Source organism: Marmota flaviventris, chromosome 4, assembly GCF_047511675.1.
Source record: "Marmota flaviventris isolate mMarFla1 chromosome 4, mMarFla1.hap1, whole genome shotgun sequence".
In the NCBI taxonomy this organism is placed as follows: domain Eukaryota; kingdom Metazoa; phylum Chordata; class Mammalia; order Rodentia; family Sciuridae; genus Marmota; species Marmota flaviventris.
This window is the reverse complement of record NC_092501.1, coordinates 3,479,479-3,504,887: the sequence shown is the minus strand read 5'-3', so window position 1 is coordinate 3,504,887 and position 25,409 is coordinate 3,479,479. Positions and strand designations below refer to the sequence as shown.

The 25,409-nt window shown below is 51.2% G+C and overlaps 1 protein-coding gene and 1 long non-coding RNA gene across 2 annotated transcripts in view; one reads left to right on the top strand and one right to left on the bottom strand.

Moving 5' to 3' along the window:
• Nucleotides 1-13,388: 13,388 nt before the first annotated feature.
• On the bottom strand, nt 13,389-16,093 carry LOC139705343 (uncharacterized). Its single transcript, XR_011707208.1, has 2 exons — nt 15,708-16,093; nt 13,389-14,320 (listed from the first exon to the last, which is right to left on the bottom strand). It is a non-coding gene; the product is annotated as an uncharacterized lncRNA (long non-coding RNA).
• Nucleotides 16,094-16,397: 304 nt separating this feature from the next.
• Nucleotides 16,398-25,409, top strand: part of Mgmt (O-6-methylguanine-DNA methyltransferase) — a 234,208-nt gene continuing 225,196 nt past the window's right edge. The window contains exon 1 of the mRNA XM_027930385.2: nt 16,398-16,478. The gene's annotated coding sequence lies outside the window, so the exon portion shown is untranslated. The remainder of the gene's footprint in view (nt 16,479-25,409) is intronic.

Here is a 25,409-nt window from a genome sequence, read left to right as displayed (position 1 = left end):
GTCATTAAGTGTGGAGATTCCTTATTGGTTGACTGATGTATCTAGTTTATGCTAATTAGATAAACTGTGTGGAATGTATAAATACTGCTCCTGTCCTGCAATAAACGGCTCCTACTCCTGCTGTATCAACGTACACAAGTTATTCGTCACCCCCCGGTTATTTTGCTGCAGCAGCCGGACTGCGGCATAAATGCATGACTTTTGGATACACTTTTGTCAAAAATATACATGAAATGTTAATATAATAAACTAAATTTAAATGATTTCCCACATTTTCAAAGATTATCTTGCTTCTAACATACTCAAAGTTAGCTGTCAGAAAGCAAAACAATAACTTTAGTTGTAGAATTACATATAATGAAAACTGAAATTTTTATTTAAATATTTGAAGGTTTCATTAAATCGTATGAAACATTTAGATAAAACGGCACTGATAAGCTGGGGGTGGTAGCACACTAACTCGTGTAGTCCCATCTACTCAGGAGGCTAAGGCAGGAGGATTGCCTCAGCCCAGGAGTTTGAGAACCAGCTGGACAACATAGTAAGACCTTATTCCAGAAAACAGAGAGAAAGAGAGAAGACACTGTGATTCTTCTGGACACTAGAACCAACCCAGCTTGCCTGTGTTGCTCAGGAAAACACTGGTATGTCACCTTGCATGGGTTATATCTGAAGTAGCAGTGTAAGGGGGCGGGGGTCCTTACTGGGTCTCTGGCAGCTCTGCCCTGCATATGCAAACCCGGGGAAACACATTGTTGACTGTTGCAAACCCCGGCTCCTGGGCGACCAAGTGCATTGCTTAAAATGTCCATCTCCTTCATGGGTCCTCTGCAACCACAGCTGGAGCAAGAAGATAAGGAAGAGAGCAGACACTCTTGGGAAGTGGTGCCTCAGTGCACAGCAAAGGGTTCCAGGAGTTCACACATGTCTCTGTGCTCCCTGCCCAGGAGTGCATCTGTCTCCAGATCCACTGGTGGCACAGGGAGGCCCTGTAGACCTCAGCACGGAGGATGCTGTGGGGCAGAAGATGTGGAGGTGCTCTTGGGCTGGGGATGGTGTCAGACTGGAAACCCAGTGTTTGGGGGGTCCTGCCCTTCCTGTGTCTGCCTTGCAGTGTTCTTAGGTCCTGCATGTTCTTGCCTAAGAGGTGTGTGCATGGGTGTGCATAGGCACAGGCATGGAGTGGGACCCTCCAGGGAAGGAGCCCCTGAAGTGCCCCTTTGGGCTAAGGTCCTAGGGCAACTCTTTCCACTCCCTGGATGGGGAAGCTGTGCGTGAGATAGTCGGGGGTGCGGTGGGAGGTATGGAAGTGGGAACATCGGGAACTGGGGCTGGCCATGCAGAGGAACTTGACTATGGAGAGCAGTCTGGGTTCTGAGAGAGAAACTTGATGTAAATACAGACCTAGGAACCACTCGTATACAGGTGTTCTGAAACACACAGCGGCTGGCAGACCACCGAGGGATGAGCGTAGATGCAGAGGAGAGTCCTGGATGCTGGGGCACAAAATGCAGGAGACACAGATGACACTCAGCAGGATGGCTACCAGCAAAAAAGAAGAAAAGAACAAGTGTTGGCAAGGCCGCGGAGCAGCTGGAGTCCCGGTGCACTGCTGGTGAGAATGCAGTGGCCCTGGGACACAGCAAGAGGGCTTCTCCTATGCAAAGAGCCACCACACACCACACGGTTTAGCACCTCCACCTCTGGGTGCAGACCCCCAAACAATCAAAAGCAGGGACTCAGATATGTGCACGTCCCTGTTCCCAGCAGCATTATTCTCAGGAGTTTACTGGGAGAAGCCTCCCCAGAGTCCCTTAGTGAAGAAATGGACAAGCCAAACGTGGTCCATCCACACCATGGAGTATTTACTAGACAACCTCAGAAAAGAAGGGAAATCTGACACATGCTACAACACGGATGAGCCTTACATCAGCCGACAGCAAAAAGACAGGTGCTTAAAGAGAAAACAAAACACGCACGCCACGACCACCTGCACGAGGTCCCCAGGGTGGTCAAACACAGAGACAGAAGGTGCAGCTGCCAGGGGCCCTGGGAGAGGCAATGAGCACTTGGCCTCTCACAGGCCCAGTTTCTGTTTTCTACAATGAGAAAGTTCTAGAGATTGAGGAGGGTGGCGTGGCTGTACAACAGTATGGGTGGACACTTAAGCTGCACACTTAAAAATGGTGACAATGGCAAGTTGTACGTTATGTATATCTGACCAGAGTGGCAGGTAAGGCAAAGGACCCTGCACGGGGCTGAGGCCCGCAGCTCCCCGTGCAGATCAGCATCTGGAGGCCTGTGGCACGTGGGGTGCCCTTCCTGCCATTCTGAGCATGGCGTCCCCTCCCTTCCTCTCTTCCCTTAGGCTGCTTCCCATCTGGGGCTTGGTCACTGTCCCTTGTGCCACGACTCCCTCCTCTGTCAGCAAGCCACTCCCCACGCTCCCCACTTGTCTCTGCCATTGTGCACAGGTCACTTGCCTCTCCTGTGCCTCTAGGCACTCAGCTCCTCCTTCACAGGCAAACGACAGGTGACTTCTCCAAGTGGACGTGGTGAGCAGTGGGGGAGGCAGATGGAGAACCTGGAGACAGCTCCCTTCTCACTCCTGCATCTGCTGTCAGCAGAGGGAGGGGGAGCGGGGAAGGACAGGGGGAAGGGGACCAAGAGTGTGGCCAGCAGATGTGGGGCACTCCCTCAGAGATGAGCAGCAGCCGGGGAGTGGTCTGAGGAGGCCGGGGTTCCACCCTGCTCAGGATCTGAAGGGCTGCTCTCGCTTCATGACATGGACACAAGGAGTTGAATGCAGCCTTGGTTCGCTTCAGGGAGTGTCAGTCAAAGTACGTGCACCACGTCTAGGCCATGGGGGTGTCTTGGAGACATGGAGCCTGAGCTGGGACCCCGCACAGGGACTGGGTAGTGTGCTGAGGTGCAGAGGGTGGCAGCTGAGCTACTGCAGTCAGCACATTTACTACACAGCCCTTCCCACCAGCACGCATGGTAGACTTCTGGGTCTACTTGATTGGGCCACGGGATGTCCTGATATTTGCCTAAACAGTATTCTGGGTGAGACCTGAAGGTGTTCCTGAAGGTGAGGTTGGATTCTGCAGAGTCTCACTGCCCTAACGTGGGCCAACCCCTGATCCGCCGAGGCCTGAGGGGAATGTGTGGGCTGAGCAACAAGGGATGCTCTCTCGGGATAGGGATATAGCTCAGTTGGCAGAGTGCTTGCTTCCCACGCACAAGGTCCTGGGTTCAATCCCCAGCACCACCAAAAAAAAAAAAAAAAAAAAAAAAAAGGGATGCTCTCTCTCCGGCTGCTGTCACAATGCGTTGTGGTCTTCCCTGCCTTTGGGCTTGGACTCAGGATAGACCTGCACCATTGGCGGTCCTGCTGCTCAGGCCCGAGGACAGGGACTGGAACTCACATCATCACTTTCCTGCATCTCCAGCTGCCAACGGCAGTGCTGAGGCTTCTCAAACTCCATGGCTGTATAAGCCAGCTGCTCACAACAGGCTGCATACCATCCGCACGTGTGTGCATGTACTGTGCTCCATTCCTGTAACAGAACAGAGTCCTACTGGGTCTTTGCAGAACCCATCTCACAGGCGGCAGACACGGTGGGGGTTTGGTGTTACTGTGGTTCAGTTCTCTGGTTATCATAATGTATGGCATTTTGATTGAGAAGCAGTGGATGCCCTCAGTGACCGTGTCCCAGTGCACCTCCAGCGGAAGAGCGGCCTGTACCCTCGTCCCTCTCAGTGCTTTGCGGACCTCCGCTGCCCGGGGACTTTCATCCACATGGTCAAGGTGGTGTCAGGCTGGCAAAGCAAAATCTTTGCTATTTGACTTTCAACTGTGAAATTTTGCAGTAATATTATGAGTTGCTCCCCTCAACAACTGCTTGGCTTACAAACTCCTGGGAAGGTGAGAATGATTTAGAGTTTGTGGGGGGGCTGTAGGTTAATCACGAGAGAACCGGCTGCTGTGAAGGCCGGGGGCATTGACAGATGGTGTTCCCGTCTCCCTTTCTGATTTCCCTTATTTTCAGCCTGACATTTTTTAAAATAGATTTGCCTTGAGTTTTTGCACATTTATAAAATCCATTTGAAAACTTGGCTGTTGGAGAATGGAACTGATTTTATGGTGGGGAATGATGGTCTGTAGATTTTTTAAAACAAAAACAGAAAAACCAGCAGAGATTGCTAATTCCACACTTAGAGAGAGAGCCCCGGTCCTCAGGTCCTCTTGCTCACAAGCCTGTCCAGTTTAAAAAGAATTAGAGGAAGTCAACATGCAGGCGCGAGGGCTGGGAAGCAACTGCTGGTCGGACATCATGGCAGATCGGAAGGAGACTCTTCCAAGAGCTTCTTTTTCCTTGATCATGAGGTTGCCTCCGTTCACAGCAGAGGCCAGTTTCAATGTGACCTCCCATGCATGGTAGAACTGCTGTCTTCAGATGGAATCCTGATTTTCCAAAAAATTAAAAAAGAAAAAACAAATTAGTAAGAAACATAATTACTGTATCTTTTCAACTTCAATGTATACTTCATATATTTGAAAAAATAAAAGCTTTTTTGAAAAAGAAATTTAATGTGCACAAAATACTTCTCTTTCTGTTTCTTTCAACCACTTAACATGTAGAGCCACTCTCAGGGTGGGCACCTTGCATTAGCAGTGCCAGGCTGGACTCTGCTGACGGTGGGGTTCAGCGGTGCCCTCCTCGGGCGTCCAGCTATTTGGACCTGTGAGCTTATATCTCCCTGGGTGTTTTGGCTGCTTTAAACTGTTTTATTTCCTGTTTGGTGCCAGTACATACTTAAATAAACACTTCCTTGGTTAGGAATCGACACTGGTCTTGCATGGTTTCCACTTCTAATAATTCCACTGCAGGGATGCTAAAGGGATCCAAGAACAGAGAGGGCAATCTTGCATTGTAGGAAAAGAAAAGCCGTCTATAAACAGTACTCCTTCTCTGAAGCCTCTGCACTGGAGGTTTGTCTTGCCTGTTGGAAGGAGGTGGATATTGTACCCTCTGCTGTGCTTTGGAGAACCCACCCTGTCCCAGGTCAGGTAGACTGTGACCAGCCTTTGCCACCAGAACCCTGGACTTACCTCCCAGTCCCTCCCTGGCTCGAGAACCTGCACTGGCCCACTACCAGCCACCGCATCGAGTCACAGCACCTCTCCTGGTAGACTCAGTAACTTGGTCCTCTCTGCTCCACCTTGACTCCCGCTCCTCTGGGGAGCCCTTCCCCAGCACCCAGTCTATGCAGTTCCAGTCTCAGCTCTGTGTCAATGCCAGCTCTGAATCATCTCATGGGTTCTTTCATATATCTGCTATCTGCCCATAAAGTGTCTACTTAGCACCTCGTGTGTCCAGTGCTGTTCTTGGGGCTGAGGACCCAGAGGTGAATGCAGTGCAGCCTGGACCTTCAGAGGACGCAGCCCTATTCCCATGGCCTGTGCGTGGACAGGGACACACTGTCAGTACCAGGGCTGTCCAGTGTTTGGCTGGACCCTGAGACTTGGGTTTTGGCCTGTCCAGCCCTCCCAGCCTGCAGAGGAGGCCAGGGCGGCCTGGGGAGGGCTGGGCTTCACTGGGTGAGGTTTCATCAAACATACCTGGGGCACAACCTTGGGCAGGTGAAGTCAGGTCTGGAGAAGTGAGGGGCTCCCAAAGGTATCAGGGAAGAGCTGGGCTGGCTGAAGGAACATCCTGGTGCTGGGATCGGAGAGGGGGTCACACCTGGACCTCTCGTCAGCTTATTTAGGAAGAAACCACAGCTGCTATCAGACCAGGAGCAAATGGGGCTCATCCAGACTTTGTTTTCAATGCTGTTAACTGGGAATATGACCATCCTGAAGTTCATTCTTCTAATGATCGGTTAATCATTAATCGATCATTACTACTCTTCATTGCCACTTGGAATGTGACCCCTAGAGATGCACACATCACTAACACCAGCACCACTCTTCCTAAGGGTAGGGTCTCGATGCAGAAATAAGTACGTGACACTGAGGACCTGCCAAGCAGGGGTAGGGGTGCACTTTGTGCCAGGGTCTGGAGCAGAGTTGGTGTTGGGGATGGAGCTCAAGGCCCTGGCCCTCCAGAGAAGGGCAGGCGCAACAAGATTCCAGACAGGCCGCTGAACACCCCACCCCGCCTGGAGGTCAGGAGACAGGGGGACGCTGGCTGTGAAGTTTTGGTAGGAAACGCTGGTGACAGTCGTGAAAGCAGCTTGAACAACAGTAAAGAACCACAGGCGTGCTGAGAGAGTCCACCAGGAGCACCAGTGATGTCATCCTGTCCCCAGAAGCCTACCTGGAGCCTTGCTGCTGGTGTGGGTTGCCACAGCAGGCATTTCCAGGCCCGTCACCTCACTGAGGTGACCCTTCCTGGGAACCGGGTTCTTCCCATTTCAGACAACACCACCGCAGCTTGGTGTGGGTCATTCAGAGGCTGCAGAGCTGGGCGGTGCCCATGCTCAGCCTCGGGGTCCCCTCTAGCGCTGGCCCAGGGGCACAATACTGCCAAGTGAAACAGACCCGGGCATGGACCGAAAGGCTCTCCTTGGCTCCCGAACAGACACGAGCTGAAGCCTGCGGTGGGAGGCTGGCCCAGAGGAAGCGCCAGTCCACTGGTTCCTGTCACTCGGCACAGAATTCAGGGACAGCCCGGCCGCTGCAGCTGTGGTCCCTGGTTGGGAAGTAGGGGAGCTGCACTCCAAAGAACTGGTATTCTGTTGTTCGTTAAAGAAACTTAAAAAATCTATTACCAAAAAAGATTTGGATTTAGGTATTCAAAAAAATGTTACTGCCTAAGGATTGTTTCACTTTAGAATAAAATAAAATGTAGAGGCACGAACATTTTATGAAAGAGTAATCATTAAGCCGTAACAGCTTATGTGCAAATTATTTTCATGATTGTGTTATTAAAAGTTCGGGAATAAATTTAAAAAAAATATTTAAAATGAACTTCCAAGCCTTCAGTTTTCAAAATGAGACTTAAAAATTTTATGTTGGCAAATGTGTACTTGGAGCATTTATGAGACTGGCTTGATTTCTGGGGATGTCATTGAGAAACACCTCATATGTGACACTGAGCCCAGCCCCTCTGGGGCTGAGGGTCCCTCATCCTTCTCTGCCTCCCTGCCCTCTTGCCTTTGTGCTGGCTTTTCATCAAACCCAGAAGTATTTCCGTCTCCCTCCCAGAGCCTGCTCTCTCTGTGCATCCTGATGTCAATTCAGGCTCCTGAAGACCTCACTGAGCACTGGGCTTTGTTTTTCTCCATAGTACTGGCACTGGAGAACCATGAGTGGTACCAGCTCACTGGCATCAGTTTTGAAATACTTTCTGAGCCTGAGAATTCTGGAGGTAGAACTATAGAAGTGTACTCATGGCCTCTCGCAGTGAGACACTGGGCAGAACAGGCCTTTTGATCAATGCTTTCTGGTGGCTGTCTTTAAGGCACTAATTTTTCAAGCTTAGAGAGAGAGAGAGAGAGAAAGGGAGAGAGAGATAGCTTCAGTTTTTCAGGCAACTAATGACCCAAAAGGAGGAAAAGAGATGATTTAATAATTATATCTGTGCACCTATTAAACCATGTGTTTCTCGTTCTGGTGGAAAGTCATCCTCCCACCCCTGTTAGTAGTAGAGGTATTTTCTTTTGGAAGATTAGACTATTTTCGAATTCTACTTAATATACTAAATTGAATGCCACACTCTGAAATCCATTTCAACTTTTATGGACATCCATGCCTCCTCCAGGGGCTTCTTTAGGCATTTGGTTTATTGGGGAAGAGTCATTTATTCCCTGCAACGATGCCCACGGTGCTGGCACATTATAGCAAAGAAAATAAGCCACAAAATTCAAGTTCTTATTGCAGAATAGTATCAACTTACATGATTTTCCTAAAATAATGGAAAATGTTAGAATATGACATCCTAGGGAAGAATAGAGGTTCTTGCATATCTAATCAAAATGTTATCATCCCAGAAACATATTCATAATATGACCTTTGTCCATTGCTTCAGAGTGGAGAGAATCCTCTTCAACAGGAGAAAGTCTCAGCTGGAGCATCTTGGGCAGGAAGAAATGCATGGAAAATAAACTGCCATTCCAACTAGAGCCTCTGTTTCAGGTCTGCACAGGGGAGGGCATGGGGACCCTCCTGCCATTGTCTTAAATTATCTAAGTTGAACTCCTTTTGGATTTTTGAACAGTTAAAAAAAAAAAACAAAACTTCCATCAACAGTTTAGTAAGCTGCAGCATGCCTAATTCCTTGGCTTTGAATCCTGAGCTGAGGACAGCACAAGAAAGCCACGCAGCCATCTGGGAGGTGAGTTTCCACGCTGTCCACACAGAGGGAAATGAAAGTTCTGCAGCCGGCTCCCCCATCCCGGCTGCACCTGCTCTGTGCATGCTCCTGACTGCTGCGTATCTGGGAAGCACCCCGTTTCAGAAGTGTCCGGCCCTATCTGCAGGGAAGTTTAAAGCGTGGTATAAACTCCCAGTGCTCATGAGCCTTCGGGGCAACACACAAAACCCGTTTCTGACCACGGAAGACGCAGGTTTGAACCAGATCCCAATAGCTTCATCCCCAGGTTGATGGGAATCTGAAAATCTTTTTGTGGCTGAGAAGGCTGGGGGAGGCTGACTCCTTCCTCCCCAAATGTCACCCGGTCCCTGTATCGGCTCTCCCTGGTGCTCACAACCAGGGGGCTTTGGTGTAGAATGTGGATGAAGCAACAAATGATCAGGAAAAATGAGGTGGAAAAAATTTCAGATAGCAGAACTGAGAGGAAATGAAACAGTGAGGATTTGAAAAATGCAATTTAATACAGGTTTAACCATTAAAATGGTTGTGCATCTCCGAAAGAGCAGAGATAAAGTGGATGGAATGTGTTCAGCCTGATTCACAAACGGCAGAGCACACAAAGTCTAAATTGACCCTTTGCATGCTATGTCCAGAGAGTCTATTTATCTGGGAACCCACTGTCCTGTGTAGGTAGCCCATGGGCTCTCCAGCATGGGGTGATCAGAAAACCTACAAGATTCATGATTCCAAAATCACCTTTAAATTCGTATTTAAATTATTTCCAATTTATTTTTATCACACAAGCCTGAGGAGATGCCAAACTGAATAGTCAGTTACTATTTCTAGCTTGTTAATATCAAGTTACATATTTCCAATCATTGACATTCTCAAGTGCTACAAATGAAAATCAGATTTGCAAAGTGGAAGACATTGGGGAAACCGTATCTACTATTCTCTTCTCAGACGAAGAAAGACAAGGTTTTAATCAGCAGTCAACTCTGTAGTCTTTGGAGTTGGTTTAAACTAAGTCAGCAACTCTGATTCTTTTATTTGAAGAACAAATAGCAGGATAAAATTCCTAAGCCTTAGACATACACCATCATAACTTGCCACCAAAAGATTTTTAAGTTCTTCAATTCAAATATGCTAACAGTCCTCCCTCCTTCTCTCTCTCTCTCTCCCTCCCTCTCTCTCTCTCTCCTCTCTCTCTCTCTCTCTCTCTCATCCCTCCCTTCCTTTCTTTGTACTCTTTTTCTTCCCTTCCTCTCCCTAATCCTCTGTCTTCTGGAATTAAGAATATTCTTAGGAATAAGATGCTTGGGGGCCTCTGACTCTGTATGTCCTGCTCTCCCACTGCACGGGAGAACAGCCTTGGACACGTCACTGACTGCTTCAATCCTCACTCTCCTCACCTAGAAGATGAGCATAATGACATTCACCTCATAAGGTTGTGAGTTGCTGAAAGGGCCACGTTGTGATCACACTGGCACAGTGCCTGGCCCAGCACCTGGCTCAAGGTTCTTGGCTATATACTACAAAATCCCAGCCACACTTGTATATTCAAACAAGAGTGTTTATTGCCACAGAGAAATGAGACGCCAGGCTTGCAGCCTTCAGGTCGGACTGTATCCAGGGGCTCCCTCATACTGTCTGGATTCCTTTTATCTCTATTTCTGTGGGACTCCTCTTCCTACAAAGGTGGTCACTCACAGGGCTGGGGGCAAGCTCAGCGGTAGAGCTCAGTGATAGAGATGCACTTACCATGGGCAAGGCCTGGCCTCCATCTGAGAGCCACACAGCCGTGCCTGGTGCTCCAGCAGGGGAACGCATCTCTTTGCAATGGCAAAGTCCACTTGAGCAAGAGCTCTGAAGGGCCCACTGCCACAGGGGCCACCTGCACAAGACAGTAGACCTGGGAAGGAAGAGCCCCAGGTGTCCTCTGAGGCTCAGTACACATCAGTTGTTATTGTGCCTACTAGTCTAAGAGGCAGTACATTGGGGGGTGTAAATGAGTCTAAAACTTACCGCTGTGTGATCTTGGCAAGTTACTCAACTTTTCTGTTTCCTCATTTATAAAACTGTGATAATGACATTATCATTCATGTGGCTGTTGTGAGGATTCAAAAAGACCATGGGCATAAAGCACCCTGCCCAGAGCATGCCACTTAATAAGCCATCAATAATTCCCAACTATTATTAATTTCCACGAGTCCTATCTTTCTAGTTCCTTAGTAACTTAATGAATCTCCAATAAATGTGCTAATTAAGATTAATCCCTATGACAAAGAGCAGAGGCACAGATTTGGCGACACTGCTTGGCCTTGAGGAGTGTATGTGGCCTCGCTGGGAGAGCATCCTGGGCTGGTGCCAGCTTGTCTAACTGTCTGGTTTCATGAAAAGGGTCCCCTTGTCAACAGACTGTGGGAGGCCTGGCTGCAGAGTCGCGGCCTCCAGGGCACTCATTTATGGGCCAGAGGCCACCTCTGCTGCCTGGGGACAGACAGGGCTGCAGGGGGCAGTGACCCCACCCCCTGCAGTCGCCCCTGCACCCTATGCACACGCAGCTAGTGGGGGAGCAGGAGTGAAGAGTAGATGGGGTGAGAGGCCGAGGGGCAAGCACAGTGCCCAGGTCTGTAGACAGGGAGGGCACAAGCTGGCGCCCTGCCTCCTGTAGCTCCTGCCCTTGCCACCCTCATTAGACCTGGTCTCCTGGCCACGCCAGGTGCACGCGTCTGGCTGGGTGGACCTCAGGTCCCGGGTCACGCTGTCAGTCCAGTTTGTCACTGTCATACATGATAAGCCAATCAGAGCCTTTCTCTGGTGGGTTTTTGTTTGTTTGCTTGCTTTTCCACTGGGAGCTGGGAGGGAGCACTGGCTTCAGCCCTGGGACATGGAGCTGGAAGGATATACACCGGGGTCATGGGTGGAGAACCAGCTTGGAGGTAGAAAAGCAACAGCCCAACAGAGGGCCAGAGAGAAGGAGCCCAGCCTCTGCTGTTGGGGCCTCCTTCCTTGGCCTCCTTGAGCTGCACTGTACTTCCTAATCGTAGCCTGAGGGCTGGGTCTCTTCCCCTGTAGGAGAAAGAGCCCACCTGGCCCACCTACACTGGCCCTCCCCAGGAGCCACCCCACACCAGCTTCCCAATCCCATAGCCTAACCCGGTGGAGTCCAAGTCCAGGAGCAGGATTCCTTTCAGTCCCTGATGGGTGGGCTCCTGGACCACGGAGGGCTTTCCTGTCTACTGGCTGCTCCTCAGACAGACCAAGGGGCCATGCCTGGACCTCGCCTTCCTGGCTCCCGAGATGGAAACTGGTGCCTCTCTCAGGGATCACAGGACGGTTCCGTCCCCAATGCCAGCTCTGATCAGGTGGTTGTTACCTTTCAGGTTCACTTTCATCACTTTATACCAGTGGCCCAACACACAGGGCCAGACTGGGGACCTTGCTACTGGTGTGGGGGTGGGGGTGGGGACAATCACTTTCAAGTTCCTGTTTTGCAGCAGCCGGACATTTGGCAGGGCTATTTTCCATCCTAATTCTCATTTGTGGTTTACCAGTCAGAAGTAAATGGTGGCAGATCGCAATCTCAGCATCAAAATCCCCAGGTCTCCTGCTTTAATTTCCAAGTCACAAAATAACAGGCGCTTCTGGCTCATCCCAGAAGGCGGGGGCGGGAGACCCACTTCCTCCTGGCGCCCAGGTGCACACCCCCCAGCAGTTCACACCACTTAAAAGATTCTTCCCAAACTGCCAACAATGTGTTACAAACAAAGCCCTTCCCGAAAATGGATCAAAAACACTTTGTAATGAGTGTAGGAGCCGCTTTCCAAAGAACCAACATCTGACAAAATGCCCAGTCCTGAGGGCTTGACACTCAATAGCCAACATGGGCGGGGCTGGGAGGATGCCCCCAAATGTGCTCACTTACAGAAGCGGCTCTCCAAGCTGCCTTGTCCAAATATTTACACCCGAAGAGCTGGCTGTTGTTGACTTGTTCACATGTGGCATAAACATTCCTGGACGTTCAGTTCTCTTCTTTGGAAGGAAGAATTACATACAGTTTGGGATGATCTTTGTCCAACCATTACTAGGCAAATGGATCCAAATTCCAAAAAAAAAAAAAAAAAAAAACCCAAACCAAAACCAACAGTGGTCCTGAACCTCTCCTGGTGTTGGTGTTCTCCCCCTTGGGGGCTTTTCCCTACAGCATCGCTCCAACCCCAGCGGTACCCTGGCCTCTCTGTGTGTCTGCTGTGTGCAGGGGGCAGCCACTGCACAGGGCCAGGCACACCAGGGAAGGGGAAGGGAAGGGCTTGTTGAAGGAGTGGAGCACCCACTGTCGCCAGCGCATCTGGAGGGGCCCAAAGCTCCAGAGAAGCATGGAGAAGCAAAGCCTCTCCCTTTCCAGGCCCCGGGCAACCGAGAGCTGTTGCCACAGGCCCACTAAATGTCCCTCCAGCCCAGGCACCGCCCAGGCCTCCCAAAGTCCTAGGAAACATCTTCCTAAAGAATCTTTGGACTGCCTTAGGCAGTCCCCTGTCCTCGACCCAAGAGGAATCTGAAGGGCTTCCAGACCTCAGTAGAAGCTCCCAGAGGCTCCTGGGGAAGGACTTTCTGCCTCTGTGTAGGGTCAGGAGAGCCAGGGAGTCCCTCTGTGCCCAGTCCTGCTGAGAGCCAGCGTGGGACAGGAGTGCCAGCAGAGGCTGCCGGTGCCCACCCTTCCCCACTTCCTTGCTTCTCCAGAACCTCCTGGCGCCAGGCCTCACGCAGGCTTGAGGCGCTGACTCTGGCCTTTGGCTCCAGCCTGCACAGGAACACTGGGGCCGAGAAAATCGATTGTGTTAATCGGGAAGCTCTCCACTGGAGATGCTGTCCTAAAAGCAAACCATATGTAAAACATTTAAAGTGGGAGCTCGGTGATATGTTTCTTTGTTACACGACCACCTCAAGCTTGTCCGGAGTTCAGGGCTTACAAACCACATAAGGTTTTATGTGATCGTTATAAAATCCCTTCATTTCCCCAAGGTAGGGCAGTAAGGATTAAGTTTGACTACTGAAGACAGCTTTGTTGTAAATGGTCTCTAATGTCACAAAGTAGCTAGGAAAGAGAGGCTTATTAAACAAATTTCTTGGGTTGCAAATCATTAGAAGCAATCACGTGTCATGTCCATTTGCTTAACCCCAAAGCCATCCGTTTGGAGTTTTAAAGAAACTACGCAAATTAACACTGTTCCCTGCGCCCATAAAAAGCTGGCAGATCTTTAAGAAAATCCAGGAAGCACTTTTGAGAAGTCAGACTGAAGTTGAGCTACCTTCTGTGGGTTTCCCACCTGGTTTGTAAAATGTCGTTCCTGGGAATCTGTACCCAGAGAAGAAAGGAACACAATTCCTTAATACCAAGATGGGAAACCCGGAGGGCAAAGGGCTCTCGCCCATCCAGTCTGTCATGTCATCCTACAGAGAAGTCAGGGGTGAATGGCTCAGTGAGGGGCGGGGTGGGAACACAGCTCCAACCTCTTGATCTGCCCTGTGTTCCTTCCTGTACCTTGCACCAAGCCATGCCCCTGCTCGGAGCAGCCCTGTGTTCCAGAGAGGTAGGTGAGGACAAGAGTGTCATGGGACAGGGTAAGAGGCCCAGGGAGCTCTCAATGAAAATGATTTGGGTTTTTGAAATTATCCCAAAGAAGAGAAGAACTTGCAGCAGCAGATTCCGGGATACAAGTCTTAGTTCTGGTCACTGCAGAGCCTGAGGCCACTTTTCAGAATCCTGTGTTTAGAAGAGCCAGTCTTGTTCAGGGGTGGTGACCTTCTTCCTCTTGCCTCTCTTGGCTCCTGATGCTGGAGCCACACAGTTCTCCTCTCTTCCCTGCAAGGGTGACAGTCCTCTGGTGGGGCCAGGTCCATGCACCTGCCTTGGTGGTGGACACTTCTCTCTCTTGCCTACCCCTCCGGATTCTCCAAAATTCACCTAAAGGGCCTGGGATCACTGTTTCTTCCTGGGTGGGTAATCAGACGTGAGCACCAATTAGCCCATTTTTGTAAAAGCATAGGAATTCATATTAATACACCACTCACATTTTTAAATAACTTTATTTATTTTTATGTGGTGCTGAGGATCAAACCCAGCACCTCACACATGCTAGGCAAGCGCTCTACTGCTGAGCCCCAACCCCAGCCCCACCATTCACATTTTTTAAGGGTAAGAATCACATATTAGTTGTTAACTACTTCAGAGCATACTTGTTAGGCTCCTGGTAGGTACTCTGGCTCAATCTTGGTATTAGTCCCCTTTTCAATTCTTATAGGAGTCCCGTTCTAATGGATTATGGTAATAACAGGTTACAAGAGGCCAGGTATATGGTAATTATCATTCAGTTTGATGTTTTGTTACCCCTATATGTAAGCATGGTCTATATATGCACAGGGTAGATCCTTTTAGAACTCCTTTATAGAAGACAGAAATAGAATTGAGGAAGTTGGATGAATTTTCTAAAATCCACAGAGAGCCAACAGAAAAGACCAGAGTCAGGCGACCTGTTTCATCTCTCCTGCCACTTGAGCTTAAACACTTATGGCTGACTGGGATAGTGTCAAGAACTCTGTATTTAGGCTCAGTGGAGACATAGGTGCCTTGGTTTGATTATCTTTGTGTACCCAGGGCCTCATTCATTTTCCACCGGTAACAAGCATGTCCCAGAGAAGGCATGGCCAGAGTGGAGATCCTCAGAGGATGGATGATGCCGCCTGTGAACATCCCTGGGGCTCATCATAAACGAACCCAGCTGAGGTTCTCCTCTAAATACTTTTACCAACGACGTTAGTGTGTCAGATCCTGCAAGTCACAAGATCAGGATATGAGGATTGGCCAAATTCCTACAGGGGAGTTTACACTGGGAAGGCAAGAGATCTTGTTCCACTAACTATGTAAACAAATGCACCCCAGGAGGCCTGTAGCATGGTGCTTAGAATATGTGGTGTACCTGAGACAGAAACTGCCAATGGGTGGGCCCCCTGAAGTTCCAGGGATGATCCTGTTCCCTGGGTTTGTTATGCTCGCCCAGCTACATACCATGGCATCTGGACTCATCTTCTGGGGTGGCCATAACAAAATATCACAAATTGTTAGAGCACCTTAAAATCATGGAAACTTATTGTCTTACAGTTCTGGCTGCTAGAAGTATGGACCAGGGTGTGGCAAGCCGGGCTCTCTGCAGGATCTAGGGAAGAAGCCGTCTGGCCCTCTTCCAGCCCTAAGGGCTCCAGGTGCCCTAGCTCGGGACATATCCTCCAAGTTTCAGTTTCCAGGTCACCTTTTGCCTACGAGGACATCAGTCCTACTGGCTTAGGGTCCCACTACTTCATGACCTCATTTGCACTTGTTACCTCGGTAACAGCCCCACCTCCAAACAAGGTCACATTCTGAGACAAGAGGTCAGCATTCCACCGTGGCTTTCCACTCACAGCATGTGTGCAGCACGCGCACCTGGCGCCTGGCTCACGGAAGAGCACCTGCGCAGTCCTGTTGCCTGGGCTTAGGCCTGTTTCCCGGGCGACCGCCAGGTGAGCCGCGCTCTCAGGTGCAGTCCTGGAGGGGGCTGGCTCCTGCCCCGGCCTCCGCCCTCTGGGGGCGCGCGGCAGCCTGGGCTGGCAAGGTCACGAGCAGGGACACTGAGCTGCGGAGCCCAGAGGCCGAGGCAGGCCGAGGGGCAACCGGCAGACGCTGCCCGACGCCAGACCCGTAGACGCGGCGCCCAGGGAGGTTGCGCAGAGCGGCCGGCCGGGCCGTGCACTGGGCATGCTCCATCGCCAGCCGAGCGGCTCTCGGCTCCGCTTCCGGCGGGCCCCGGCCCCGCCCCGGTCCTGCCCGCAGGCCCCGCCCCGCCCCGATCCCACAGGCCCGCCCCGATTCCTCCCGCAGGCCCCGCCCCCATAAGGCCCCGCCCCCACGCTGTCCGCCACCCGGCTCCGCCCCGACTCTCCCAGGACCCGCCCCTGCTTCCCCAGCTCGCTCCCCTCCCCGAGGTCTGCGGCCCCGCCCTGCCGCGTCCTCGTAGGCCCCGCCCCTTCGGCCCCGTGAGTGCCTGGGCAGACCAGTTCCTGAGCACTTGTGTCCTCGTGCTCGCAGTTTTTGGCGGTCAGCATCCTTGCAAGTTGGTGAGTGACTGGATCACCTCCTTCCCAGCACAGTGCGGGGCTGTCCCTGGGGAGAGCGGGCGTCGGGAGCCTGAGGGACAATCGCAACCGCCCACGAGTAGTCTTATGGGCGCCCTCCCCCACCCAGCCCTCAGGGACCGGCCCCACGTGTGCCCCAGGTGAAACTCAGGAATGCCCTGCCTTCCCCTGGGCTTGGAGTTCACAGGCCAAGTTGCACTGCGGTAATAGTGGCCTGGCATGGTGGTTGTGGCTGTCCCCATCACACCTCCAGATGGTCAACACTTTCAAGGCATTGCTGAAGCCAGACTTGGACCCTGAGGTGTCCCTGCCCACTCTACTGCTCTTTAGTGTTGAAGGCACAGCACACGGGGGGGGGGGGGGCACTCCCCCTTTCTTCCAGGAAGATTCCAGAAACCCCTGCTCAGTCCTTCTTGCAACAAGCCTTTAGCATGCTGCTTGTGCAGAGCCCCTGTTTCCTTCTTGCTTGAGACAGCATAGAGGAGTACAGAGTTCCAGGGTGCTCCACTTATCAGGGCTGCTGTTTGTATACATTATGCCCTAATTGGGTCCATAAACACTTAGAGTAAACACGTGGAGTTGGAGAGCCATTTACACTTGGCACCCTGATTCCCCAGTTGGTGATAATACAGGAGAGTAATTCTAAAGTATGTATTCCTCACTCCTCACTCGTTAGGTTCATCATTTCCTGAGTCTCAGAATGGTATTTACTCTTGGTTGCCTCAGCCCAGTAGCTGGCTTTCTGTCGGGGAAAGCAAGATTTCTATGTGTATGTAAAACCTTTGGGTGGTTGGACCATGGTCAGACACAGGGAAGCAGCTCTGTCCAGAGGGGTCACCGCAGTGGTCTGGAGTACACCATCTGTTAAACATAAAGAGCTAAGAGTTAACTGGTTTAAATATATAACCAAATGTAAACCTGTGGTGTCTCTGCTAGACAGGTCCACCTCTTCTCCCCCCCCCCCCCCCACCCCGTCCCTGACAGAGGATCACAACCTGCTTTGCTTTGGTTATTTTCATGGGTCTCTCAGTGGCTGAAACACCCCTGAGGATGAAAGGCGAAGCACACTGGCATGGAGGGTGGGGTACCCATCTGGTAGTTAATTTTGTTAACTCAAGAGCATTATTGAGGGATCTGCCAGGAACCAGAGCCTGCAAGTGGCCAGGGAAAGTGGCCCACACTAGGAGGGCTTCCATTTCTCCCTGGGCCCCGCCTCTTGTTTATCTTGTTACAATTTAACAGTAGAGGTGAGTCTTCCAGTCTGGAGCTATAGGAACCAGGCCTCAAGTACACTGCTTTGAGGTGCTTCTCTGTGTAAATACTCCTTTCATTAGAAAAAAAAAAAATCTTTATTATAATAGCTGGATTTAACTACTGATATCTTGCACTACTTTGAAAGGGCTTCAGTGTTAGCAGGGTTTAATGCAGCGGAGTCCTAGGTACACACTGGGTATGGCTCAGCTGCTGAGATTCCTAAGCCTGCCTTCCTCTGAGAGAAGAGCATGGCTCTCAGGGTCCTGCTTTAAGGTCAGTGGCTCACGCTGGGCCAGCCTTGTCTCCTGCTCAGCCTTCCATCACTGAATCTGGTGTCTGGCCTGGTGTCCCTCCTGCAGAGAAGGAGTGACATGGAGGGCCATAGATCTCGCCTTTCCTAAAGTTCCCCTGGAGTTTGTTCCTCCTTTCTCAGGAGACCTAAGCACTTGACTCTCCTAAGTATTCATTAATAAAATAGACCTTCTAAATTGCTGCCATTTTTCTTGTTTTCCAGAGGAGAACCATTTAGTAGCTAGTGATTCAAACCATCAGGACTTTAAGTCTCCCCTTCGTGCCCTTTTCAGTTTGGAGTCTGTTCTTCTTAATGGAAAACGTGGGAAGCAGTATTTTCTGAATTCTCTTTTCTTTGACCATCTGGGAGTATGATGTGTGTTCCTCCACTGGTGACAGGGATGTGTCCTAACAGATACAACGCGGCTGACCATGCTGCAGGCCAGGCTGCGCTGAGTGTGCCTGGCCTCCTGAATACCTCACTCAGCCACAGGCACACCAGGGTCGCCTGCCTCATCTGTGACTGGGGCTGCCGCAGTGTCTGCCAGGATCACAGTATCTTACTGCATATTGCTACCTGGGGAAAAACTCAATTTAAACATTCAAAGTTTGTTGTCTGCTGAACGCGTGTGCTTTCGCACCGTGGTGAAGTTGGAACAGCACAGGTTAAACCATGTGAGTCAGGACCCTCTGTGCACCAGGTTTGCTCACATTTCACCCTGACCCAGCCAGCTCCCTGGTTCAGCACCCTGGTCTAGGTCCACTGCCCCTGAGACCTTTGGCTTCTGGTTGGGTCTCTGAACTTCAGGTGAAAGGCAACCAGCCCCTGCCCTGTCCCCTGGATTAGGTAGACTGATGCAGCTGCTTTCTCAGAGCTGGCGTCTGCTGCAGACTCACTCAAGCCTGCCTGAAGGTCTTAAAATCAGAGACAGGACACCATAGGTGCCATCTGGTGAGCTTGGGCTCTGTGGCAGCCTGTTCAGATCAGCAGCCAGCCCCTGCTGTTGTTTTGAAGTGAAAGTGAAAGGTTTTGGGGGCGAGTATGTGATGCACTGTTCCCCTTGCTCTGGAGGACTATCCTGGGCTTAGGTGGGTAAACGTTAGAGATCCAGTATTGTGGCCTAAATTCTTGGGTTTTATGTAACTTCTGCATATTTTCTTGTCTGTGGATATTGTTTGGTTTTCTCTTGTCTTAAAAAAAAATTAACCATGATAAAGAACTTACTGAGGGGGACCACATGTTTTGGGGAACACCAGGCAGTGCCTATGAAGAACTTATTCTTTTGTGTAATTATTAAAAGGAGTGGTCTAAGAAGAGGAGTGAATCTTTTTTGTCTCCTTTTTTCACGTTTTGAAGGAATTGGTGGCTTGGGCAGATGTGACTCACGTGTCAAGGGGCCACGGGCTGTGTCTAGCTCAAGTGCTAGGCATCGCTTACAGTTAGGCCAGTCTATTGCACTGTGTTGGAAAGTCAGCCCCAGCAAGAGAACCAAATAAATGGCCTGCTACTGGCCCCGTGGTGACACCCATGGCCACGTGCATTTGTTGAAACCTGTTCTCTATACCACAAGTTGTCTTCAGCTGAGTTGGTGGCTCAGCAGCAAAGTGGGGTCTCCAAGGAGCCTCATGTCCCCCATATCCCATCTGGAGAAAACTCTGTAGGCCTGTAGTGTAGCTCTTGTCAAACCAGCTAACAGTTCTATGCAAACGCTTCCTTATGGCTGTTGGATTTGACTTCGTGGATGCGTGTGTGGCCATGAAAGGGCTCGTGAGAGAGCAGTAAATGGCTGTATGTCCATACTACTCTTCCTGAAATTCTCTTGTTAGAATAATTTCCTGCCTGTAGCACTTTAGGAGTCAGTACAGCATCCAGCCCCAGCTCTGTGGCCCATTCCCAGAAGTCCATGGTGACCCTGAATGCAGAGCCCACCAATGGTGTGACTCGTAAAGGGCCGGCACTTGTTAAATCTATGTGTTTTTATTATAGACATCGATCTGCTGGTTGCAATAATGCATTTATGGACATTTTTTTGCAAGCACAGCGCTGGTGGCAGTTTTTACTGACAAATTGAGTCATATGGATAGTAGTTTAGAAAACTCACCTTATTGACAAATTGGACAATTCCAGTACTGGATTTCAGAGATACATGGATGAAGAGGGAATGAATTTCAGGGCAAAGTAGGAGATGTAATACCTGGTCGTTACTCTTTATTTGTTTTTAAACTTAGCTTCATCTCACTCCCCAGCCTACAGGACCTGCAAGTGGGGGCTGGGCACAGTCTGGCTGCTGCTGGTAGTAGTGGTGGGAGTCTTCCTGGACTGAGGCTCCAGCGAGGCCTGATGAGCCAGCCCCTGGGACATGTTGCTCTCCGTGAGGTGGGCTGTTTGTGGGCAACAAGGGCAGAATTGCAAACGTGTCCGAGCCCCGCTGATATCAGAGTGAGAGTACTGGTTAGAAAGGCCGATTGTGGGGTCAGAACCTGGGGATCCACCTCTTTTCAGGCTCTCCAGGGGGTGCTGGTTAGGCTCCTCTGGGCAGTCTGAGCCCCTCTGGGAGGAAGTACTGGGCAGCTGGGAGGAAGTACTGGGCAGCTCCAACAAGCTGCAGTTCATTCGCAGCTCCCCTTGTTCAGAGATGCCTGTGCACCTGGATTTGCGCGTGGTCTTGTAACTCCTTAGAGATGTGAATCTCTTCAGAATGCAAACCCAACGTGATATTAGAGCATTGAGGTTTTTGGTTTTGTGGTTATAACAAAAGATGCCGATGTTGCCAAAGCTTTGGCATTGGTTTTATGAACAGATGTGAAGCATGGACAGTCACAGACATGTCCCTCCTCTTTGTCCTTCAGAGTGGCTTGCTTGGCCTTTCTCCCTGACTGGATAGATGTGCTGTCATGTCTCAGGTGAGGGTTAACTTTCAAATATACAACGGAGCACGTCTTTGTGGAATTGGACAGAGTGGTTATATAGTATGTACCAGAGCTGTGTATGGGGAGAACAATGCACGTGATTCTGATGGTGTCATCTACTGGCTGGGGGACTTGGGGCTGCTAAGCATTTCCCCAGCTGCCCCCTCATCTCTCGAATAGCAATAACCGGCTTACTCTGTCCACCTGGATAAGTAAAAGCACAGGAAAAGTTAAATGGGTGTTTTATAAAGTAAAACATGCTACATGATAGAAATCTTAATTTGAAACCACAAGAGGGCAAGCAGCCAATCAGAATCCTCATGTCCCTGCAGGCCAGCCAGTGAGCAGCCGATCAGAATCCTCATTTTCTTCCTGGTCAACCAGCTTCTGTGTGTCCCTGCAGGAGTCAACATGCTTGTTTCCCTCCATCAGCACCTTGACAGATTCGCACGTCCCAAGCCTTCCCAGTTAGTGGTCACTGGTGTGGCTTCTGGAGATCAGAGTGGCTCAGCTTGGACCTGGCTCCCTGCTGACTGCTAATGGCCATGGTAAGCTCACTTAACCTTCAGGGTGTGGCTTCCCTGAGGCGAGCCATGACAATGTCCTCACACTTAGGGATCCCACCAGACTGGCACTGCTGGCCCTGAATAGTCACAGTGGCACTGGTTAACATGGTTACTGAACTGTTCTTGGTGGTGGATGAGAGACTGGCCAGCCCGAGGTGTTCCACCTCCAGTGACCTGGAATTCCAGGTGCCACAGGCTTTTGTTTGGCCTGCAGTGTGTGGTGTCTCCGGGCTGGTGCCCTGGGTGTCTGGGATGCCTTTCGTCTGCAGGAGGTGGTTTGCTCTGCCGCCTCTCTGTCCTTTTAGAGGGGTGTTAGGAAGAGGTGCTGGAGCACAGGCTGCCCTCTCTGGCCGAGTCCCCAAGGTTCAGGTGTGACCTGCCGTGGCAGGGGTGCCTCTCTGGCCCTAGCAGGCAGGCAGGCTTCCTGTGTGCTCCTGTGGCACCTGCCAGTCCAAGACAGCCCCGTCACGGTCTCTAAGAGGCTTGACACAACCAGTCTGTGAAGTTGAAAGAACTTCCCGAAGGACCAGACGCAGGATCCGACACAATGGCAGTGGCCAGGAACCAGCAGAGCCACCAGCAGTGACAGTATTTCCTCATGTGTGACTGCTCATACCACAGTGGCAAGGGGTTACTTGGGCCCCTTGGGTATGCTTTGTCAAAACCCGACAATCTGCAGTGATGTGTGTGTGTGTGTGTGTGTGTGTGTGTGTGAAGGCGTCTTGGTTCGGGGTGTCTCTTTACCCTCCTATCTCGGGTCACTTCACCCTGGCAGTGTTATTAGAGCCCTGTGTGCTCCTTGCTGTACACAGACCCTCTTATTAAATCAGTAGGCTCACCTGAGATAGCTGCTGTCAGCATCTTGGTTAGCATGTGAAGGGACAGGGTACTGAGAGGCAGAGTGACTTGCACGAGGCACACGGGACTGGCAGGGTTTTGTTTTCCACCTGGATTTATTTGATGGCCAAGTGCAGCTTTTCACCACTGCCATGTCACCTTGCAGGAGTGCAGCCAAGGAGGTGCTGGAGGTCCTGGGGGGCGAGATAGAGCATGCATTGAACCGCACCTGCATATTCAGTTAAGGTTTTCTGAATACCAGCGTCACCAGGCATCGTCCTTCGGATTGTGGAAAAGCAGATGTCCAAGGCTGTCCCTGCTTGGAGCTGCTCAGGCTCCCTGTGAGGCCCATGCAGAATCTTAGCTAGGCTGAGTGCAGGCAGACGTGGTGAGATGGCCCTGCCTGTGGGTGCATTGCCCTCTTGTCACACCCCATTTGAGGGTGGAGGACCAGTGCTGTGGGGCAGAGGGATGAGGAGCACCTGGAGAGCGAGCAGGCCCCACAGCTTACTGCTGCCCCACCACCTCCCGTGGCCTAAGCGTCTGTGGGCTTCTTGGGAGGTTTTCCCAAGGGGCAAGGCATTCTGGGCAAAGTAGCGGGAATGTGGACTCTAGGAGCATCTAGGGACCGGCCAGTCGTTCAGTGTGAGTAGGGTGTGGGGTGGTAGGACAGGAAGTGGAGTAGCCAGGCAGAGTCGCTGCTGGAGAGCGGGTCTGTGCTGCATCTTTTCTCCAGGTGTTGTGAGCAGGTGCACCAGGTCATCAGAAGTGCCCAGGTGTGGGCCAGATGGGGTGGGTTGGTGGCAGTGGGCCTGGCCGTGGGACAATGCCATGGATGTTGGGGCCAGCCCGTGGGTCCTCACTGTTGCTGTGTGGGTGGGAGAGAGAAGGTTATGAGAGATTACTATGGTTAGGATCATTTTGCTTATCAAGAAGGAAGAAGATATTGAGTTCTATGCTTTTGTGTGAATTTTTAAAAAAATGCCTCCTGGGGAAGCAGAGGGCCCTACCTGACTGATCCCAAAGGGTGATCATCCCTTTGCCTTGCCTGGCAACTGGGCTCTGAGGTGGGGACACCAGCTTATTGGAACTGTTCGTTCAGGCAGAACTGTCAGCAGGGAGGAAGGTGGCTCATTAGCGGGCTCCCCCACCCCAGCCTGCACGCCACGGGGGGCAACCTGTGCTTTCCGCAGGTGGCAACAGATCTTTAAAATCAAACAGCCAAGTTTCAAGTGTACAGTCACATCTGAATGTAAATTACAAATAAAGCGTGTGCTGAGTTTACTTAGATAAAGACTGCAGAGTGTCTTGGCTGCTGGTGTGCTGATGGTATCCTCAGGGGTCCCCTTGCTGGCCCCTGGGCCCCTGTGCTGTCTGAGGGCCATGGGGTCAGGCTTCCTTCCTGATGGGCTCTGGCCTAGACTGTCTTTTGATGCTATAATAAAGGGCTTGAGACTGGGTACTTCATGCAGAAGAAGGTTTCTCTGGGCCCACAGTTAGGAAGCTGGCAGATTCAGGGTCTGGTGAGGGCTCGTGCTGCCTTGACTCATACAGAGAGTGGAAGAGCCAGTGGTGCCTGGGAGACAGGAAAGGGGTCAAGTTCTGTGGCAGAGCACCTGTTCCCATGACAAAGGTAAAAATCAAATCATGTGGCCTCTGCCCCCTGTGACCAGACGCCTCTGTCAGCCCTGACTGCTACACTGAGCAGTCACGGTTCCGACGCGTGAAAGTTGGGGAGACACATTCAGGCCATGGCAGGCTTTCGAGGGCCCCCTTGGGGTCAGAAAGACCACCTGTGAGGGTTGCTGCGAGGGTGTCACAGACTCGGGGATTTGGCTTCTGTGGCAGGTAGTTAATAGTGAAGATGTGGAGGTGGCCCTCTGAGCAGGTGGCTGTTGGGTGGAAATTGATGAGAGGTGACAGCTGTAGGAAGGTCTGAGAGAGACTCCGGGGATGGACTGTGGGGTGGGACACTACGTGGTCAAGTTGGTGTGCTGGAAGGACCCAGGGCAGGGTCAGAGTGGGGGCTTGAGGACTGACAGGCCTTACAGGGTCCGTGGAGTAAAGCCGGAGCTCAGGGAAGCTCCATGGGATGGACCTTCACAGTCTCAGCGTCCCTGTGTCATGGTCTAGTTTCAGTGATGCTGCCAGTGACGAGCCTCACACCTCCTGGATGACAGGGACTCAGGAGGAAGCACGTCACATCCACAGCACACACGCAGAGGAGTTGTGCTTGGGAAAGGCACTGCTCTTTAGTGAGGCTTTTAGCACTCAAAAGGAAGTTTCCAGAATAATTGGCAAAGAAAAGAAATGATGTATTTCTAAAAGTTACTGGATTTAGCCAGCAATCCCCAGAAACCCATGTGTACCATTCTTTATCGTGTAACGAATTTGTTTCCGTCATGATTGTGATTGTCAGATAAAGCTGTCGAGTCAGATAGATGCAGGCTGTTGTGCCAGCATGCTTCTGGTCACCAGTCCCTACGCCTCCTGAGGCCCATCGGTCTCCTTGAGGTGGGTACTAATGGAGACTGCGTCCCCCTGGGTCAGACAGGGAGGCCAGTGCAGGCCGCGCGTAGCACATGACTTCTGACTTGCTGCCAGAATTGTAACCTGGAGTGATGCTCTGGCTCTAAAGCGAGGTCACGCTCTTCAAGTCCAAGGTCACCCACTGCTGGCCACAACTGATCATCATGGTCTTGTGCTGAGTGAGTGCACAGGCTGTGGGAGACACGGTTCCCTCCATCATAGGGGACCAGCCATTTTCAGGGTAGAGGACTTCCAATTGCCACACTAGGCAAGTCCTGAGCCAACAGGGACATTGGTCACCCTGGCACTTTAACTGGATTGCTGGCTCTCGGCCACTAGCTTGAGTCCCCTTGGCTTTCAGTCAGAATCAGGGCAGAAAGACCCCAAGCAGGCAGGAGGCCCAAGTCCCTTCTCTTTGCAGACCCCCCATAGCCTTGGTGACCTCTGACATGCCTGAAGCACACACCCCCTGCTCCTTGCCCCCCTCTGGGCCTCCCCATGTCTTGGGTAGCACAGAGGCACATCA